Raw genomic sequence first — 23,304 nt, 5'->3', positions numbered from 1 at the left:
ACTCTAAATATGATGTTTGGTTGAGATCTATCCAGCCGTTTCGAAGTGATGGTGGAAAAACCATTCTGGTTTTCCTATAAACCCCCGGTCTATTCAAAGATTTTAAAATAATATGCATATCGAAACCTTCCCCGAGTATACTCTAGATATGAAGTTTAGTTGAGATCTATCCAGCCGTTTCAACGTGATGGTGGAAAAACCATTCTGGTTTTCCTATAAACCCCCGAGTATTGAAAGATTTTAAAATGATATGCATATCGAAACCATCCCCGGGATGAGTTTACTCTAAATATGAAGTTTGGTTGAGATCTATCCAGCCGTTTCGACGTGATGGTGGAACAGACAAACAAACAAACAGACAGACAAACAGACAAACAGACACACAGACAAACAGACAAACAAACAGACACGAAACGTAAAAACCACCGATTCGGTCTTGAGTTGACCTAAAACGGATAAATATCTGAAAAATTGGCAAAACAAAAGAAATTACAGACAGCGGACCCCCTACAATTTTATTTATATAGATTTAATTAATTAATGATTTAACCATGGCCGCCGTGGCGTCCTTCTGCTTTTCTTGCCACCCTGTGATCGAGTCCATAATTCTTTTAGGTAACCTATCCTCCTCCATTCTTCTCACATGATCCCACCACCGGAGCTGGTTTACACGTGTAGTTTCATACCTCGGCAATGTCACCCCTACCTCCATACCGAGTACTTCCCAGCCAATTTCTTCACCTTATCCTGTATCATCAATCACTCTAGCTACCTTCATGTCTATTACTTCAAACTTACGGATACGATATTCTGAGCCCTCGTGGTTTTCACTCCCAAATATCGAAGTCGGACTTAAAATATGTCGAAATAACATCATTTCCCTAAGGAAGAGTTCCCGAATGGCATAAACTCACGAAGCATTTACAGTCAAGTGTTGAATGTAGAGAATGGCATTTCGAAACAATCCATTCATCCAAAGAGATGGCAATCATACTTTCTCTCACATGCAGAACAGTGAATAAATGACGATCGGAAATATATTGAACGTTTACTGCTCTAGGAAGGAGAAAAATCCCTCGGAGATAGTTATAACGTCCACAGAGATTATAATTAACCGCGGCCACTTATAATAATGTGTTCAGTATGTATGTATGTATGTATGTATGTATGTATGTATGTATGTATGTATGTATGTATGTATGTATGTATGTATGTATGTATGTATGTATGTATTGTACCTTTCCAAGGCATATTTACATGAACCAGTTACCATTGTTCATAAATATGACGTTAGAATAGAGCACCATCGGTGAGCCTCGAACTCAGCCCGGTTTGTCGAAGCCTCACCCACCCCTACTAGAATAATTCGCTAGCCGAGTCGGTATTGCATTTTCGGGTCTGTAGACTGTCCGATGGGGCGGTAAGTTCTTTAGTAATAGTCTCTATAGTAGGGGGAAAAGTTAATTATGAGAGGAATACCTTTCATTACTAATGAGAAGAGAGACAATATCTCGTATGACAAATTTTTACTTATACTAGTGAAACACATTATTTACATGCGTATGCCATACAAACACCTTACATACAGTAATTTGGGTGATCTTGACGTTTAAATGTTCGGTATGCCTTTTCTACACTTCATTATACGTTTAAATATTCAAACTTAAGAAGGCGTTCCCTCTCGAACTATTACACTACCTCAGACTTAGAGAGGCGTTTTCTCTCTAATTATTTCACTTTACACTTACACTGATCACTTTACACACAAATCTATTCAACATAGGCATACCCCGCCGTAATTCTGTTTGTTTGCCGAGAATTAATATATTCAAACTATATCAGGTTGTGATATAGGCCTACGAACACATATGAACTGAAATATATGATGGTTACTTGTGTGTACGCTCCCAAGCCTTTGAAAGTCGTGTTCCAACACTTCCCTATGTTAATCATTTCCGAATAGGCAATATAATGAACACGCTCATTTCATTAGGATTTTTATCAATACACATGACACGACAGTATCCACACTACGTTTCTACCTATGGACAAGCGCTTAGCGACTTCAATACCAAAACATTATAAACATAGCATTATAACACTTCCTGCAAGAAAAGGGGCAAGAACAAATACATTTCACATACACACAATGAATCACAGGTGGCCTTAGTCACCTGCCGCTTGTGACAGTAAGCTTTACCGTCTCCTGCAATGAACTCAGGACCTTCTGAGACAGGGTATATCTGACCTGGAATTCCCTACACGCTATGAATAATTAAAGAAATAAATTGGAGGGGTCCTTCATTTAATGCTCATCTGGAATCACCGCGACGTTGATAATACTTAAATCGATGCACGTAATCGTTGCACCGAGAGGCACGAAATAGCTACTTGTATCTGTTTACTTTCAGTGTAGAAAACACTTTTCTTCGTCCCTACAGCCAGGCTCGTAAATCTATTCAGCTGATGGCCTTCCAAGACCCATCTCTAAAGGGCGGGCGCTGGGCCGCCTTCATACAATGACTTCGCGGTAAACGACCTTGCTTTCTTTTTCTCGAGCCACAATGGCCTCACATTCAATATCGGCTATGTCTGGCCGTAATTAACATATTCACAACACGAGATCCACTTCGTGTACATTACTAAAGAGTTCCAAGGGAACTTCACATTTTTATCTCACAGTATATATCACGGCTATGGCCTACTCACTCGTTTCGTTTCTCCTCTCGATACTTCGAATACCGTGCTATTTATTGATGAACTCCTGCCACACGAGTCCAAATTATCTTGCGCATTCGCGAACTAATTAGCGATGTAAGATACCCACTGTCTCGATGCCTTGTTCCAGGTGCCTTAGTTACTAATTAGGAGGGATCTCTACCAGGTGAAGCGCACCAAAAAAAATGAATTACTGAAAAATCTTGATGACTCGTATATGCTATGGAAAGATGATAACTGGAGTCACTTTTACAGAATATTTAAGCCCTCTCTACTTGACAACGCTTCACACTTAATTAAGCCAAGGTCTTTATAATTACGTCATGCATTATCGAACCCTTATACAAGGATGGAAGTAAAATATGGTCGTCCCAAAACCATGATGAAAGTATTCTATAAAAGACCCAAATAAAAATGAAATTATTATTATTATCCCTCTGAAATGGCGTGCTTGCAGTCTACGTTACATCTAAGTGGAAAATCTACATATTTACAATGGACACGACCTTCAAAAATATAAATACTTGGAAATGTACTCAGCCTTCTGGATACCACGTTCACAGCTTTACAGGAGGGCACAATATGGGCTTAAGCTGCTTGCATCACGTCATCGGCGATGTGAAGACCCATGATGACTTCCAGGCAGGTCATACACATGACAGCGACGCTCCAGACGTTCTCGGCTACCAGGCGAAATTCTGGCAAACAGCTAGATGACTCGTTCACTCCGGTACACAGGCAAAACTCTGGCATTCAGCTGGATGTCGACGTTCTCATAGACATGTAAATGAGAGGAAGTTATCTCATGTGAATGCGTTAGTTTAATACACATCACAATTTCAATATATGGTTGGATCTGCTCAATAGCACGAGCATTCCAACCCAATGCCGGTATTGTCTCTGTAGCCCGACACTGCTCCCATCTCATGTACCTATTCTTTTATAAACAGCATACAGGTATTCTAGGTCCTGAATGAAGAATGTCACTGGTTAGGCCACTACTGGGTTAAAATTTCTCGTCTCACACGACCGCACTTCATGCATATTCTATTTCACCTAGTCGTGCGTAAGTCAGGCTCTCAACTGCATTATGGATTTATAGACGTGACACTACCCTTAATTATGCCGACACTGAGCCGTTCACGCACTTTCTTTGTATCTCTCATTTATGTCGAGAACACACACGCAACTCCACGCACTGAGATACCTGGCTATTGAGGTTAATTGAGCCGTATTAGTTTAGGCACATATGAGGCTCGACGCACGACCTCTTCGACACACGGACAGCGGTCATTACGGTTTCGTGCTGCTCCTACTATATTAATTAGCGACACACTGTACTCGCAAAAGCTTACTTAGATTGTGGGTATTTTCGCAGATGTTCACAGGCTTTAATAAATCATTGCGTTTCACTGCTCACTTTATAAAAATTATTTCTCCACAGACGACTCTCACGCACTAATTACGACGAACCACTACCGAACTGGCATATCACTGAAAATGCACTGGGGTGTCTGCCTCCCAGCTCTTGAATATATAAGCGAGCTACGCGAGAGGCTCGAATGCTGAGGGTGGGGGGAAAATGCAATTTCTTCTCAGAATTCGGTCCGGTAATATGCAACCTAGAGTAACGAACAGGGTATCAAAATGTAGCTCCTGTATTCCCATCTCCACTGAGTGACTGTTTTTGAAATAGCTTCGTAGATTCTCAAGCAATTTCAAAAGCGTCCTTTTGTCTCTGGCGGTGAATGATGACGAGCACAGGGGATTCCTTGTGTTCGCTGTCACGGTTAGGGTCCAACATCTGTTAGTCATTAAGACGCGCCCTTGTGTACAGCGTAGTTACCGCTCTGTCAGTTAAGTAGAGCACTTCTCGGTCTCATAATTATGCGTAAAATTCCCTGATTCAAATGAATGTTTGCGCTTAATTATCCATTGGGTATTTTGCGATTTATAAAAATTAACAGAAATAAAACAGCTGAACGCGATAAGTTGGCAGTGGTGGATGAGCGAGGAAAACAGGGTATAATGTTAGTTTTCACGTTGGATATACTCTCTGGGCTCAGCAAGTGACCTATATTCTCTGTCACGTGACAACGCGTCTCCTTTCATCTCGCTCGTGGTTGGAGTGAGAAAACTTCGAGTACAAGCGCTCTTGCACCGCCTTGCTGCTAATTACCAGCAACTAGAGCTGGGTCGCGCGACTCTGGATACTGCAAATCGAGTCCTGGTGCGGGCAGAAAAATTCTAACTTGGGCAGTTTTTTTCGTAGAATGACGCGGAAAACGGCATATTTCATCTCCTGGATATCATGACATACCACAGGTGACGTTGTGAACGGTCACAGTATGTATGTATGTATGTATGTATGTATGTATGTATGTATGTATGTATGTATGTATGTATGTATGTATGTATTGTCCCCTTCTCCGGGGTCGCTCAGTCGGCAAAACGAGAGTCCCAAAAGGGTGGACCGTTCGCAGGGCCGATTTTGCTATTAAGGGACAATTTCATAGAGTTTATATTTTCAGGACCCTTGGTGACTGGATAGGTGACACAATATAAATGAAAATCAGGGCAAATAACAACAACGTTTATTAAAACATAACGGAAACTCAGTCTGGACAAATGCATGAAAAGGAAAAAAAAATTTTAAATACAATGTGACTTTGCAACAAAAGAAATGTCTCAATCTTTAATGGCTTGTGAATAAATGAACACGACTATAAGTCCTCGCATGCTTCTGGAGTTAGATTCCATTGCTTCTTCAATGAAACTCCACCCAGTATTTTACTCTGCAACATCGAATGAACCACAAAATTAGCAAAGCTGTCATTTCCCGTTATAACTCATGTCTAGTCATTTACAGGTAAAATAATTTTATACATTTTGAAGAAAAATTACTATTAGCTCAGCATTTACTTGTTCGAGGAAATCTCTTGAAAATTCATTCACTCTACCTGTGAAAATCCTCTAACTCATCTTGTCATCATAAAATTCCTTTACAATTTCATTTTAGTGTTGGGAAAATATTTTTACAATTTCTTTGGCAATACTCCCTCTCTCTCGTAGACTACGCTTGACTGTATTCTTTCCTTACTCTATTTAACTTTTCTAAATTACCTAGCATTTCATGGATGGATAGAGCATCATGAGATCCTACACGGAATCAACAACAACAACAATGCTTCACAGTCACCAAAAAAAAAATATACAAGATAAGTTTCCTTGGAATGATATAAGTAAATGACATCAAACAACCCAATTCTATCAACTGGTTAAGTAAATTTTTATCACACAATGAATCTGTAATATTTATTATTATTATTATTATCCAGTCATTTATCTCGTCTTCCTCTTGAGTTTTATTGAAGATCCTTACAATCATCTGACCAGAATAAACTCGCTCATGACTGTAGTTATGATGATACAGAAAGCCAAATTTCTCTCTCGAAGAATAACTATCACCATCATCAGAGATAAGAGCTCACGAGCCTCGAAAACATCTAATAACGATTAAGTCATGTATTATTCATTTCAGTTGTTGAGCCAGAAATGGACCTATTATTAGTCACTGAATTCGTACATCCTCATAAATCATTATCGCCATAATCATTCATTACAATCACTGTGACCCATAATACCTTTTAGGCCCGACATGCACCCTAGTAGTCCCATGTCGTCCATTAATGGCGAATTCCATTATCACAATGACCATACAAGTTTAATCTCAACAACTTTTACATTATCCGACCTTTACTATCATTAGCATTATTATTATTATTATCCTATAATGGCTCCTAGATCGTTCTCTCGAAGAATATTTCTTACATTCGTCGTTCACTTTTCCTTCTACCATCGATCACTACACATGACTAACAGGGTTTTAAAACTACGATTTAATTATAGTGTACTCCTACATCTAATCATATCTTCATTTACTATTTTTATGAGTTTAATTTATTCTTATTATTACTATTATTATTATCATGATTGTTAGTAGGCCTTACTCCCTTAAAGTCACTTTCGAAGATCATAATCACTCACTCTTGTCGACTCAAGAACAACTGGGATTATTCATCATCACGTCCAAAATAAAACTATCATTATTCCAAGGGAATGCAAAGATAGAACAATATTGAAATCACAAATCAACGAAGTAAGGAACGCTCTCCCATCACCATTAAATACAAATTACTAAGGAAACTACTTTACTCTACGCAAGAATACAATCTAGTCATCTACTAAAAGAGAAGAAATTTTACAAGGGTACTCATATTTCCGGTGAGAATCCATGGCGTCGGGATGCTGCTCCAGGCGACGACATCTCTTGCCTCATCTATGGTGGTTTACGGATGTACAAAGTCATCGCGTTGGCGTGCACTCTGGAATTTAGTTCCACATGACTGTAGCTCTATTCAGCGTCTTCCTTTTATTCCAGCAAAGTCCCAGAAAATCTCTCGATTTCCCTCTTGATCGCCGCATCTCGACAACTTGGTTTCCTCGGAGATAGCTGAAACTAAAATATTCTATTAGCACAAGGATCCACACTAGCTATAACTCACTAAGTTATTTTCAACACTTAACTTGGCGCAACGATGTACTTCAGGTCCATTATTACTATAAGCTTCGTCTTCTGTACACATTCATTAAGTTACGATGCCTTAGGCTGACAAATAATAGGGCTGAATATTATGATGATTAAATAAAGGTTAGATTTCCTCTCGTCTATCCACTTGAGATCGTGACTTCCTTTCATAATGTCCAATGGAACATTCCTAAAGCTTCTATGGCAAGAATCGGCTTTAATGAGCACGCTGACTGTCTGTGGTTTAACATTTTCCACCCGGGAGAATGCATGACTGTAATAAGCTCGCTGGATACTGCGTTGAGCTAACAATGAATTACACTGGCCTTCAAATAATGTAATGCTCGTGCCCTACAAGGATTACACTAGTATTCACGTCGTCTAAAAATATTCTTCTTTCCCGTAGAGAATACACGGTTCGACTTCTCGTAAGAAAACCACTGTCCGACGTGCTCTTGTAAAACTGTTCTGGCTGTCGTCTCGTGAAATTTTTTTTTCCTGAACTGTTCTGTCGTTCATACACAAGAACTTCCTTCGACTTCTCCAGAACAATCCTAATATTTCCAGCACTTTCCTCAATTTCTATTGGCTGGTAATCGACCTGCGCCATAGCTCGTCCTTGACCGCTACGAGTGGATTTTATGAGAACATTTCTCCTCCCCTCTGTCGTCTGCTGGTGTCGTGACGTAACTGCGCTCTGGTCACCCTCGATCAGCTGTTGACCTAGTTTCGGCCGGCTCGCTCTCGCACAACTATGTCACAGCTGGTACACGCGCACTCGTAAGCAATGCTCCGTAATAAATATTCCCAGCTTTCCCAAATTAACTGAGGTACCATTTAGACGGGTACATAATCCCCCTTGGTTGATTTAGGATTTAATTAGTAGATTAAATCATAACAACTCAATTCACTTTCTAAATGTACACGGAAAATGTGCACCATAACAGCTCCTTTTCAAGATTAATTTCTAGGATTTCTCCGGGACTGGTGATAGACGCGTAAATTCCCAGCATTATAAATAGCTCTAAAGTGTCCATCAAAGCTTTCTACCTGGTATGCGTTGTTCCCCAAGTCTTTAATTACTCTGTAAGGTCCAACATATAAAGGTGCGAACTTCGCGTAGAATTTTTCAACAGGACTTGAAATAGCGGGTTTACGGAGTAATACGTACTCTCCAACATTTAAGGGACGATGAAATCGTTTCTTACGTACTCTCCTCCGTCTTCTGTTGGCATGATCTACAAGGTTTTCTCTCGCTTGGAGAATTACTTCCGCATGAGTAGGACGTCTTTGATCCAGGTGGGGAATTACGTTGTCCCAAGTTCGGACGGGATATTGATTGAAGTGAATGACTGAGGGAATTAATTTCGTCGCCTCATGCACTGTGTTATTTACCACGTCCATCATTATTGGTAACACTGCGATCCACCTATCGTGTCTGTTTTTACAATAAATTCTGCAAAATTTTGAAATCTCTTGCATCACCCGCTCAGCGGGATTACTGGCTGGATTTCGGATCGAACTCATGGTGTGCTTGACCCCCATTTCAGATAAGCCTCGTCGGAACTCTTCAGCCGTGAATTGCGATCCGTGGTCAGTCAGCAAGACTTTGGGTTTCCCCATCATAGGAATTATGCTTTTCTTTAATCTCCATAGGATCGATTTTGTGTTCGCCTTCTGAATTGGAAAAAGGGTTAGAAATTTCGAAAACACATCTATGGTTACAATTACGAATTTATGTTTAAATCTACTGGCTGGAATCGGGCCAAATATGTCCATTGCAAATAAACTTAGTGGTCTCTCTGGAATAATAGGAATAGGTTTTTGCTTAGCAAAGTGTGAGCTGGCTTTCGTTCTCTGACACGTATCACAGGTGCGTATAATTTCACGTACATTCTGGCGGAGTTTATCCCAAGTGAAGGTTTCTTGGATAGTTGCTACAGTTTTATCGAGTCCTGCATGACCCGTAATTCTGTGCACATGCCATACTAAGTCTTCTCGAATTTTCATGGGCACCACGGCCTTTAAATTGACCCTCATGGGGTCCACGAATTGACATAACATGCCCCCTTGGTTAAGATATCGTTTAGCTTTTCGCTTCAGCATTTTGTACCCGGGATCACCCGGTTCGATCTTTCCAGACAAATAATCAATCAAAGGCCTTAAAGTAGCATCTCTTTTCTGCATCTGTGGAAAATATCGTAATTTTCGTAGGAGCTCCCAGTCATCCGGAATTAGCTCGATCCAATAAACCTCGACATCTTCTTCCGGATTACGGCTCAAATAGTCTGCTAACACATTCTGTTTTCCCGGGCAATGCTCGACTTGGATATCAAACTGCTGGACAAAGAGTGTCCATCTCATTACCCTTTCGCTACTCATTGTGGTGCGCGTCATAAACGTCAAGGCATGGTGATCTGTTCGAATCAGTATGGGGAACCCATAAATTATTTTTTTCCATTGCGTCAAAGCGTAAACAATGGCTAACATTTCTAATTCCGTTATAGTGTATCCTTTCTCATTAGGTCGTAATTTCCTGCTTGCAAACGAAATAAAGTCTTTCACGTTCGGTTTCTCTGGATTTTCTTGAAATAGGACTGCTCCCACTCCAACCTTTGAGGCGTCCGTCTGAATAATGAACGGTCGTTCGAAGTTGGGGTAGCTAAGCTTAACATTGTTCCTTAGCATTTCCTTGGTCTGGATGAAAGCTTGTTCTTCAACTTCCGACCATTTCCACTTCTGGTTCTTTTTCAATAATTCCTGCAATGGCGATATCGTTCTCGTATAACCCGGACAAAAATTTGCGTAAAACTGACACATGCCTAGGAATTGACGTACGTGTTTTATCCTTCGTGGACGTGGAAAATCACAAATAGCGGTCACCTTGACGGGGTTGGGCTTAATATTTCGGGTATTTCTTCATTCAAAAATTGACGTTTTTTTTCACCCCTTGACTCATTCCGGGCTGGCAGACGGTCTCCTCCTCTCCTTTCCGTCTTTTTTTTTCTTCCTGAAATGCGAGGGATTCTGCGCCTGTTACGTCGGGATCTGTATTTTGATTCAAAATAGCTCTTCTCCATATTTCACCTCCGTCTGTTTTCTCCTTGAGTTCCCGGACATGTTCTTTGTTTTCATCAACTGTCCCCCTTGGTTGATAAAACCGATAACAATTTCTTCTTTTCTCGGCGGCATATTTTATTCCTCGGGAAGTTCGGCCAAAATATCGATCTCTTCCTCTTGATCCCATCGAATACGGTCGAAATCCATGGAAGCCCCTCTGTAATCTCTGTTCATCCCTTGTTTCACTCCGTTCGGACTTTTCTTTAGTTTGTACCTCTTTATTTTTCTGTGGAACCACCGTCCTTTCTTTCTCAACATAAGTCGAATTGATTTCCTGACTCAAGGCTCGAGTATTACGGGTATGATCCCTAGACGTCATATCTAGCTGTCTTAATACTCTTTCCAGCTCTATAGCTGTTCGGATGTTCGATGCTATTAATATTCTTTGTACGTCCGGCGGTAGCTGTCGAATGATGACTCGGCATAATTCTTCCTCTGGAAGTGGGTCGTCCAATTCTCGAATTTTCCGGATCTGATTTGCGGCAAACTCGGAAAATTTCGTAGGCAGCGTCGAAGCATATCGACGAGCATACCATTCCGTCCTTAAATTGTGCTGAATATCTGTGTTCCAAAATTTATCGAAAAATGCGACTTTAAATCCTTCGAAATCATCGAAACTGTACCGGAATGCCATAAACCACGTGTGAGCTGACGAATCTAGGTATTTTTCCGTCACTCGTAATTGTCGTTCAGGAGGAATATCATTATCTTTAAAATATTCTTGTAGGTCCTTAATAAAAGTTTTAGGTGTAGGTCCGTTTTGATTGTTGAACTTTCGGGGTTGATTGTCCTGTAGACGTATAATATTCACAATCTGCGGCCTGTTCCCTTTATCGTCCATTTGATTTAAAGATGCGGTATTATTCTTAGCTCGACCGGAAGTTTTTATCTCCTGTGTTGCATTAGGAGTCGAACAAATGAATCCTGCTTTAAACTGTTGCTCCATTTGTGATTGCCTTTCAATTACGGACGCAGTCACAACTCGTGTGCTGTCACTATGCAATCGCAACGTTTGTAATTCCGTTGTCATATTTGATATTTCGTCTGACATCCCCTTTATTTTATCCTCCATTTGTCCTACTAACCCACGGGACGCAAGAAGTTTGTGTTCCACCTTGGATACAACTTCTCCGATAGCTTTCTTATTGTCATTTACAGCTGTTTTCAGACCTTCTACTTCACCAGTAATGACTTCTTTGCTCATCTGAATTTCCTGCCTGACCCCCTTGTCGACCTGAATTATACTATCACATACTTCCTTAAATCGTTTAGTCCACCTCAATTGCACATCGGTCGTATTTTCCTTATGCGATTGTATTTGGTTGCTAAGCTCAGAAATTTTCCTTTCCACCTCAGTCTTCTGTGTGATCATATTATCCATAATTGATTTCTTGAGCGTGCCTAGCCTCTCAGTAAACTCCTGCGCTACGCTAGCTATCGAGTTTGTAACCGTTCGTTCAATCTCTTGTTTCAACTTCGCCTGACTATCTTTAAAATCACGCGACATCACTTTAATTTCTTGGGTTAACCTAGTCTGGTTGTCTTTGAACTCACGTGACATCTGTGCTTGACTCTCCTTAAACTCAGTTCTAATAGAATCAACACTAGCCTTAGTTTCCGCTCTCATTTCGGATTGATTACGTTCAAGTCTTTCAATACTAGCCTTATTCTCAGCTCCCAATTTCTCAGCGCTGGCTCTCATCTCCGCTATCATCCGAGCTAAAGTATCCAAATCCATTACAATTCATAAGCATTGTGCTCGCCAACAACGATGAACCTGTACATCTTTGCCCCATTTGCCTAAATTTCACCGGAAATTGCCAAAGAATTTGTAAAATACAAAGTATGAACTCAACAAGCATGCTCTCCGTACTGTAACAAATAGACCTATACCGAAGCAATGTCCAGTTGTATTATGTCATTACCAACCTTGGTATCTCTATCCATTTAATTGTCACCATTTAACTGAATGAAAATTACCATCTCCTTGCTTTTGCGCCACCATAGTGTTCGCCGAAACAACAAGATCGTAAATATAACAACAACAACAAAATATGCCCTGGAAATAATCCACCAAAACGATCAATGCCTAAGCAATGAGGGTTTTGGTTGGCCCTGAAAGTTGGGCGCCAATGAAATATGTCCCCTTCTCCGGGGTCGCTCAGTCGGCAAAACGAGAGTCCCAAAAGGGTGGACCGTTCGCAGGGCCGATTTTGCTATTAAGGGACAATTTCATAGAGTTTATATTTTCAGGACCCTTGGTGACTGGATAGGTGACACAATATAAATGAAAATCAGGGCAAATAACAACAACGTTTATTAAAACATAACGGAAACTCAGTCTGGACAAATGCATGAAAAGGAAAAAAAAAAAATTTTTAAATACAATGTGACTTTGCAACAAAAGAAATGTCTCAATCTTTAATGGCTTGTGAATAAATGAACACGACTATAAGTCCTCGCATGCTTCTGGAGTTAGATTCCATTGCTTCTTCAATGAAACTCCACCCAGTATTTTACTCTGCAACATCGAATGAACCACAAAATTAGCAAAGCTGTCATTTCCCGTTATAACTCATGTCTAGTCATTTACAGGTAAAATAATTTTATACATTTTGAAGAAAAATTACTATTAGCTCAGCATTTACTTGTTCGAGGAAATCTCTTGAAAATTCATTCACTCTACCTGTGAAAATCCTCTAACTCATCTTGTCATCATAAAATTCCTTTACAATTTCATTTTAGTGTTGGGAAAATATTTTTACAATTTCTTTGGCAATACTCCCTCTCTCTCGTAGACTACGCTTGACTGTATTCTTTCCTTACTCTATTTAACTTTTCTAAATTACCTAGCATTTCATGGATGGATAGAGCATCATGAGATCCTACACGGAATCAACAACAACAACAATGCTTCACAGTCACCAAAAAAAATATACAAGATAAGTTTCCTTGGAATGATATAAGTAAATGACATCAAACAACCCAATTCTATCAACTGGTTAAGTAAATTTTTATCACACAATGAATCTGTAATATTTATTATTATTATTATTATCCAGTCATTTATCTCGTCTTCCTCTTGAGTTTTATTGAAGATCCTTACAATCATCTGACCAGAATAAACTCGCTCATGACTGTAGTTATGATGATACAGAAAGCCAAATTTCTCTCTCGAAGAATAACTATCACCATCATCAGAGATAAGAGCTCACGAGCCTCGAAAACATCTAATAACGATTAAGTCATGTATTATTCATTTCAGTTGTTGAGCCAGAAATGGACCTATTATTAGTCACTGAATTCGTACATCCTCATAAATCATTATCGCCATAATCATTCATTACAATCACTGTGACCCATAATACCTTTTAGGCCCGACATGCACCCTAGTAGTCCCATGTCGTCCATTAATGGCGAATTCCATTATCACAATGACCATACAAGTTTAATCTCAACAACTTTTACATTATCCGACCTTTACTATCATTAGCATTATTATTATTATTATCCTATAATGGCTCCTAGATCGTTCTCTCGAAGAATATTTCTTACATTCGTCGTTCACTTTTCCTTCTACCATCGATCACTACACATGACTAACAGGGTTTTAAAACTACGATTTAATTATAGTGTACTCCTACATCTAATCATATCTTCATTTACTATTTTTATGAGTTTAATTTATTCTTATTATTACTATTATTATTATCATGATTGTTAGTAGGCCTTACTCCCTTAAAGTCACTTTCGAAGATCATAATCACTCACTCTTGTCGACTCAAGAACAACTGGGATTATTCATCATCACGTCCAAAATAAAACTATCATTATTCCAAGGGAATGCAAAGATAGAACAATATTGAAATCACAAATCAACGAAGTAAGGAACGCTCTCCCATCACCATTAAATACAAATTACTAAGGAAACTACTTTACTCTACGCAAGAATACAATCTAGTCATCTACTAAAAGAGAAGAAATTTTACAAGGGTACTCATATTTCCGGTGAGAATCCATGGCGTCGGGATGCTGCTCCAGGCGACGACATCTCTTGCCTCATCTATGGTGGTTTACGGATGTACAAAGTCATCGCGTTGGCGTGCACTCTGGAATTTAGTTCCACATGACTGTAGCTCTATTCAGCGTCTTCCTTTTATTCCAGCAAAGTCCCAGAAAATCTCTCGATTTCCCTCTTGATCGCCGCATCTCGACAACTTGGTTTCCTCGGAGATAGCTGAAACTAAAATATTCTATTAGCACAAGGATCCACACTAGCTATAACTCACTAAGTTATTTTCAACACTTAACTTGGCGCAACGATGTACTTCAGGTCCATTATTACTATAAGCTTCGTCTTCTGTACACATTCATTAAGTTACGATGCCTTAGGCTGACAAATAATAGGGCTGAATATTTTGATGATTAAATAAAGGTTAGATTTCCTCTCGTCTATCCACTTGAGATCGTGACTTCCTTTCATAATGTCCAATGGAACATTCCTAAAGCTTCTATGGCAAGAATCGGCTTTAATGAGCACGCTGACTGTCTGTGGTTTAACATTTTCCACCCGGGAGAATGCATGACTGTAATAAGCTCGCTGGATACTGCGTTGAGCTAACAATGAATTACACTGGCCTTCAAATAATGTAATGCTCGTGCCCTACAAGGATTACACTAGTATTCACGTCGTCTAAAAATATTCTTCTTTCCCGTAGAGAATACACGGTTCGACTTCTCGTAAGAAAACCACTGTCCGACGTGCTCTTGTAAAACTGTTCTGGCTGTCGTCTCGTGAAATTTTTTTTTCCTGAACTGTTCTGTCGTTCATACACAAGAACTTCCTTCGACTTCTCCAGAACAATCCTAATATTTCCAGCACTTTCCTCAATTTCTATTGGCTGGTAATCGACCTGCGCCATAGCTCGTCCTTGACCGCTACGAGTGGATTTTATGAGAACATTTCTCCTCCCCTCTGTCGTCTGCTGGTGTCGTGACGTAACTGCGCTCTGGTCACCCTCGATCAGCTGTTGACCTAGTTTCGGCCGGCTCGCTCTCGCACAACTATGTCACAGCTGGTACACGCGCACTCGTAAGCAATGCTCCGTAATAAATATTCCCAGCTTTCCCAAATTAACTGAGGTACCATTTAGACGGGTACAGTATGTATGTATGTATGTATGTATGTGTGTATGTATGTATGTATGTATGTATGTATGTATGTATGTATGTATGTATGTATGTATGTATGTATGTATGTATGTATTGCCCCCTAATTTCTCGGCTAAGCTCAGCCAGCGCACGCGAGATCCAGAGGTGGACCGTTCGATAGCGGGCTGACCTAACATTTGGAGGACAATAAAGAAAGAACAATTTAAAAACATAGGCTTGTAATTTATTGTGATATGCACAAATAACAATAATAACAAACATCTCCTGATTCTGTTTATGGTGGACTTCACGAAGCTAAGATTGTAGATTAGATTTACAAAAATGAGTTATTCAAATCTTGAATCTCGTTGACAAAGGATTATTTTGAAAAAAATAAAAATAAAATCAAAACTATCCTTCAAATGGTTTTAAAACTTAAAGTTAAATGGGATGAACCTCATACTAAATCATTCTTGATGTCAAATGTAATTGAAACCTTAATGTCTTAAATAAAATAAAGTGAACTGCTGGATTTCCACTAGATTAAGTGGCGGATAACCATGGTTTCTTTTTGAATTTTTACTGCACAATATCTACAAAATCCACATTAGTTTCAATTCTCGCTTGCGGATAATATCTTTAGTAACACGCTAATATTATTAAACTGATTAATTTATTTGAATAATTAACACCCTTAAAAATTATGAATTAATTTATTTAACAGCAATTGCGTTGTGAGTTTACTTTATCATTAATATTGGTCTTTATAACAATAATCCCTCCCTTAAAAATTATTAAATAACTGAATTGTGATTATTTATGTTGTACATTAATTAAAGTTACAAAATGTTCCTAGATTTTACACACATTTATGCTTACCTCGAAATTATACGATTTTATTCACTTTCAAATTCGCGTCACTATAGCATTGAATCTATCCTTATATTTGAAAGAACTATTATTAAAAACAATCAAAGAAATGAGACAAGCACAGACGACACTGGGATAACCTGACCCACCGTGATGAACACGCGGTGAGATTAAAACACAAATTTCAATAAATAACACTTCGAAATCAGCAAAACTACATCGCACCCACCACACGCACACACATATGACACAGGGATATTATTTACAAGATTTAAAGGCGGATTCTAGGGTTTTTATTTTTGTTTCATGGTTATTATCATAAAATGTGAGCGAATGGATTAAACAGATGAACCTTCCTTAAGTCAATTATATTTAACATGTTATGTGGCTCGTGACTGAATTGGATCGGTCACTTTAACGAACATTATGTCGGCATTGCAACGACGATGTATCCAAAATTTCCAGATTTTAGTCATAAGATTTGGCACACTATTAATAATCACGCACTTCACATGGGTTAGAATTAATGTCGTCGAACACGTGGTCGTAGAGCACCGATAATTATTATTATCACCAAAATTCAAGAAATATAACTCAACACGTGCTCCACATTTTCCCTCGGAAAGCACGGTAACCCAACACGTGCTCCCAAAATTCAACAAATATCCCGCAGGATTACCGTATTCCTGGCTAATTATGCAATAATGGAGCACGCATTAATATTCCACAAGAATCAATCTAATATAATTTACCTGTCATGACCATTAAATTCTTATTTAACAAAGTCTGGAAATTATATTATTAGTAGTGATTTTTTTAATCATCAGTCTCCGAATCAGTCTGTAAATTAGATGACACAATCCTGCGCAATCGTAAAGTAATGCGTTAGATGAAACAACATCAACATTTACTACGTGACACAACCCAAATTTTGTCCAACAATGTTTCACAAATCTTAAGTATTTGTTTAAGTTCTCATTTGCCCGAGAGGTCAGTTATTATTAAATATCATTTTAAATTGTTGCATAAAGTTTGGGATATTCTCGGAAAAGCAAAGTGACCGACCATGGTAGAGCGCTGGCCTTGATACCCCAACATGGCAGGTTCGATGTCGGTCGTTCGGTCACTTGCTTTCCTGGCTTACGCTGCCTGAACCGTCAACGATAGACCCCAAGTATAAGCGTACGAATAGTAGAGCGTAGAAACCTCTACAAAAAAGTCCGCGATGGTATATACCTATTTCCAACCCGTTGCCCTCTAGAAGCGATTTTAGGTTATAGTCCGCGGTAAAAAAGATAACTCCTTAAGATTCAATAAATATTTCGATATTATCCTCGAACTCCTCATCGAAATAAATTGTTTGACCTCCTCCACTATTTCATAAGGATTACAATAACCTTTTCAGGACATTATTTGCATGAATGGTTCAGAAGTTATAACAATTTTAGACTGTAGTGATAATTCGTTCCCTGTTGCCTGCTAGCAAGTTGCCTCTAGCTCGCCGCTTGGAGCGCTGTTTTCACCTCGGATGAAAAATATAATCAGAGCTTCGCGACTGTATATATTAGACTGTACTACAACTACCTGACCCAGGTGAAATTAATATTGAAAAATATATCTAAGTTACGCAAATCTAATAGAAATCTAAACTAAAACGAAGAAGAAGATCGATCAATATTCTACACAGATGGACAGAAAAATATCATAAAAGTGTACTCACCGGGCGAGTTGGCCGTGCGGTCGAGAGTGCGCAGCTGTGAGCTTGTATCCGGGAGATAGTAGTTTCGAACCCCACTGTCGGCAGCCCTGAAGATGGTTTTCAGTGGTTTACCATTTTCACACCAGGAAAATTCTGGGGCTGTACCTTAATTTTATGGCCACGGCCGCTTCCTTCCAACGCCTAGGTCTTTCCTATCCCATCGTCACCGCAAGACCTATCTGTGTCGCTACTACGTTAAGCCAATTGCAAAAAAATAAAAAAATTAAAGTGTACTCATATTTCATAATGGAACTCTATTCCTGGGACCGTCTGTTATGTCCCCATACTGAAGTTCGTCATGACACGTGCTCCCTCCGCTGCTAGAAATGCCTACATTTTGGCAGCACATGTTGACAGCAGAGTCCAAATCCATGGTTGGATAAATTGCTCCTCTTGACAGCAGGGTCGACATCCTGAAGTAGATGTACGTTTGGCGTTGATTGTGGTCCTCTTCTTTCTTCAAATAGAGTAGGCTGAAACTGACACAAAGGATTTTAGTTCACGTCCGAGATAAACCAGTCTGAATTATTTAACTGCAGACGAAACATAACTTGCTTTGTGGACTCTCGTAGAATCGAAGCAAGAAAAGGGGTTGATTAATGGAAATCTTGAGGTTATATAGACTCTCACTTGGAGGTGTGGCACTCCTCCTCTAATTATTATTGGTTTGTAAATGGTTCAGCTGGTCCTGGAAGTTCTAACCTTGAAAGTGTCCAGTTTGTCACGTGATCGCCACATGTTATCCATCGATGATTCGAGGCGAGAAAATCAATACTCTGCACTTCCCAAAACCTGTCAAACAGCTGATTGAATCATACAGCAGCTCGCCACAAAATAAAACTCTACGCCTCACTCACAATGAATAAATGATGCTGATTATTGCGGACAAAATTGACGGGGACAGTATGTACATTTGTATGTTAAGCACTCAGCCTTAAAGCTGGTTTGATTCTCAACGATTCCACTATCAGCTCTCATACATGCCGTAGCGTCACTGAAGAGGCATGCAAGGGAAATAAAGAGTGAAGTAATTCTCCGTTGCTTTCCTCACCTAGCTACATCATACTATTTAAGCCCACTGAAAATTTAAGCACCCACGCACCAAACACCCCTATAAGCGACATTTTCATACGTTTCACGGCAGGGTCTGACTGCATTAGAAATACCATTTAAGCATCGCTCATACCTCAGTCACTTTCATATATCAATCAATCAATCAATCAATCAATCAATCAATCAATCAATCAATCAATCAATCAATCAATGATCTGCACTGATGACTGTCGACCAGGTGGCAGATTTCCTATCGATTGTTTACTTCATATCCAAATTTATTTGTAATTGTTTACCCAGCATTTCCTTAAATGTTTTCAATGAACTTGAGAATTTATCGAATATTTCCCTTGATAATTTAATCCAATTTCTTAATTCTCGTCCTATAAAGTAATATTTGACTCAATCTGTCCTCTTGAACTCCAACTTTATATTCATATTAAGATCTTTCCTCATTTTAAAATCTCCACTCAAGCTTATTCTTCTACTTACTTCATTCCACGCCAACTCACCACTCACAGCTCGAAACATAACACATCGTCGAGCATCTCGTCTCCTTACTCCCTAGTCTTCCCAACCCAAAGTTTGCAAGATTTTAGTAAGACTACTCCGTTGCCGGAAATCACGCAGAACAAATCGCGTTGCTATACTTCAATTTTTTTTTCAGTTCTCGGATCAAGTACTCTTTGTGAGGTACTGGAGCCATACCGCGGTCTTACCAGAGACTTATACGCCCTCTCTTTTATCATTACATCCACAGGCCAATGGAAGTAACAAATTTAAACTAGCCTATATCAGAAGACATGTTGTTGTTTTGTTGTTTTGTTGTTGTTGCTGTAGTTTGAGACATCTGTCCATAGACTGATCTGATACAGTTCTTGCCACCAAGTCTTGTCATATTCATACGTCGGTCTACTGGCATCGTTCTTAGCACTTACACGTCCCTCAAAAACCAACTTAACAAGTCCTGGATGCCTTAAAATGTGTTCTATCATTCTACATCTTCTTCTCGTCAAGTTTATGCAAATCGATGTCCTTTCACCAAATCGATTCAGTATCTCTTCATATATGATTCGATCTATCCACTTAATCTTCAGCATTGTTCTGTAACACCACATCTCAAAAGCTAAATTGTCTTTCATCGTTTATGCTTCATTTCCACATAATGCCACATCCCAGATGAAATCAGAAATCATAGTGCATTGTAAATAGTAGGTCTAGCCAAGAAAGTCATCGAAGTAGTAGTAGTAGTAGTAGTAGTAGTATTTTTTCACAATTTGCTTTATGTCACATTGGCACAGGTATGTGTAATGGCCACGACGGGTTGGGTAAGGGGTAGGAGTAGGAATTAAGCCACCGTGGCCTTAATTTTTGCACAGCCCAGGCATATGCCTGGTGTGAAAATAGAAAATGACGGAAAACAATATTTTCGGCATCCAAAAGTGGGGTTCGAACCCGCTTACTCCCGGTTGCAATTTGAAATCAACATGAACAAAACCCCAAACCGCGCGTCCACTCACTTAGTAGCAGTAGTAGTGAGAGCAGCACAAGCTCGGTTTTTCTTTACAATTTGCTCTGCGGCGCACAATTACAGATAGGTCCTTTGGCGACTATGAGATAGGAAATGGTTAAGAGTGGTAGGAACGCGATCGTGGTTTTAATTAAGGTACAGCTGCAGCATTTGCCTGGTGTGAAAATCGGAAACCACGGGAAACCATCTTCGGGGTTGCCAACACTGGTGTTCGAATCCACTATCTCTCGAATGCAAGCTGATGGAGAAGCAGTTAAAATAGACTTTCAGAGAAGGCGGTTTTTTAATAAATTTACTCATTTATTTCCTTTGGTTTCCCATTTTTACACCAGGCAAATGCTGGGGTGCACATTAAATTGGGCCTCGGGTGCTTCCATCGAAGTTAAAGCCCTTTCTTATACAATCATCACCGAATACTTGAGATAATACGACGTGAAACCGCTAGGAATTCCTTTCAGTTCGTATAGTATTATGAGAAAACACAGTAATACAATGAACTGAGTTCGCGCTCTCTCACAAGGGCTGCATTAGGCTAACAATAGACATACAAATTTATTACTAATTCCGTACAATGGTACGATCCACAGAAGCGTTATGAACCAAATTTAAAATATGTATATCCATGTTTGAAGACATCAAATTTATTTTCTTATGAAAGGCTTTCATTCCTTGCGTTTGTCTTCATTTTATGTCTTCTTTATCTACCATCATCAGTTATTCTTCTACCCATGTAACAATATTAATTTTCTTCGTTTAAGTCTTCGCTGCATATCATTCAGAATTCTTTCCCAGATCTCCACAAACTCAAACGAAATAACTCCACAAACGTATATTTTAGATAATCAGCAGGAAATGCACTTAATGTGAAGAAATGATGTGGAATTATGTCAAATCAATGATACTACAGTAATATAATCAACAACAAGGAAACTTCCGATTATAGGTATACTCACTCAGGTAGTTTATGTTTTGCAAGCGGTTTTAACGTCGGAATAACACATGCAATGTTTGTCAGCGGCAGAAGAATGGGAAAGGTCTATTAGTGGCCTTAGTAGAGGTCCAAACTCAGTACCTGCCTGGTGAGATAATAATGAACCAAGGAAAATCATTTTCATGGCTACCGATGGTTGGAATCGAACCCGCTATATCCCGAATGGAAACTCACAGCTGTCCAACCCTAACCGAACGGCCAACTTACTCGGTGAAACCCTGTCTTCTTAGAAGACCAAGCGTACATTTTACTACCTCAGGCAGGCTGCCCTCAAACTTTATTCACAAGGACTAAAGTCTTACATCTCTACGTCGCCACTAAGAATCGACTTAAAACCTATTCTCAAGCGAAAGCGGTAAGTCGCCATTTACGTATACAGGTTAGAGTCGAACTCAACATACGTAAGTTAGGAGTCGACCTCAGGTGTAATGATAAAGATGGCATAGTCTGCAGCGTAAGATTGACTTCTCCGTAAGCCTGTGTTTTTTTTTCGTACGCTGACACTTATAATTAATCCGGCTGCATAGCTAAATAGTTAGCATGCTGGCCTTTGTACCATGGATCCCTGGGGTCAGGATTTAACTGTTATGACTTGAAAGGGGTTGGGTGTTTGCGGGGTATTCAGTATCAGATTTAATCATAAGTACAGCCCCATCCTCGCAGACATGCAGTTGGCCTGTAGGCCGTCTGTTCAAAATATCTGTGCGAGAGCCCTCCAAAGGCCACACGCCAGTATTATTATTACTTACAGCTTAAAGTCGTTGTGGAAATAAAACTAATTTCATTTACCGCAAATCTGTAATCCGCAGAAGCAGACCAGTGACCTGTTTTACCTTAGGACAGGATATATATCTTACAAATAATATTCTAGGGGGTCCTTTGTCTGCAATTAAGTTTATTTCGCCAAAGTTTGATATATTTATCCGCTGCAGCTCAATTCAAGGTCGTATCAGTAATTTTTTGTTTTCGTGTCTGTTTGACTGTTTGTTTGTTTTCCGTTTGTCCGTTTGTCTGTTTGTTTGATCGTCTGTTTGTTTGTCTGTTTGTTCCACCATCACTTGTAAACGGCTGTATAGATCTTTACCAAACTTCATATTAAGAGTCTACTTATCCAGGAGCAGGTTCCGATATGCAGGTCATTTAAAAAACTCAATAGACTGGGAGTTTATAGGAAGACCTGAAGAATTACTTCAATTTCCTCTTACACTGTTGAATGTACTTGGTTGACCAGTTTATAACGTTAACTTATATGATGTCATCATCATCATCATCTGTCTACCCTCCAGGTTCGGTTTTCCCTCGGACTCAGCGAGGGATCCCACCTCTACCGCCTCAAGGGCAGTTTCCTGGAGCTTCAGACTCTTGGTCGTGGGATACAACTGGGGAGAATGACCAGTACCTCGCCCAGGCGGCCTCACCTGCTATGCTGAAGAGGGCCCTTGTGGAGGGATGGGAAGATCGGATGGGATAGGCAAGGAAGAGGGAAGGAAGCGGCCGTGGCCTTAAGTTAGGTACCATCCCGG

Source organism: Anabrus simplex, chromosome 2 (assembly GCF_040414725.1).
Source record: "Anabrus simplex isolate iqAnaSimp1 chromosome 2, ASM4041472v1, whole genome shotgun sequence".
Lineage (NCBI taxonomy): Eukaryota > Metazoa > Arthropoda > Insecta > Orthoptera > Tettigoniidae > Anabrus > Anabrus simplex.
Note: the sequence above shows the minus strand (reverse complement) of the source record.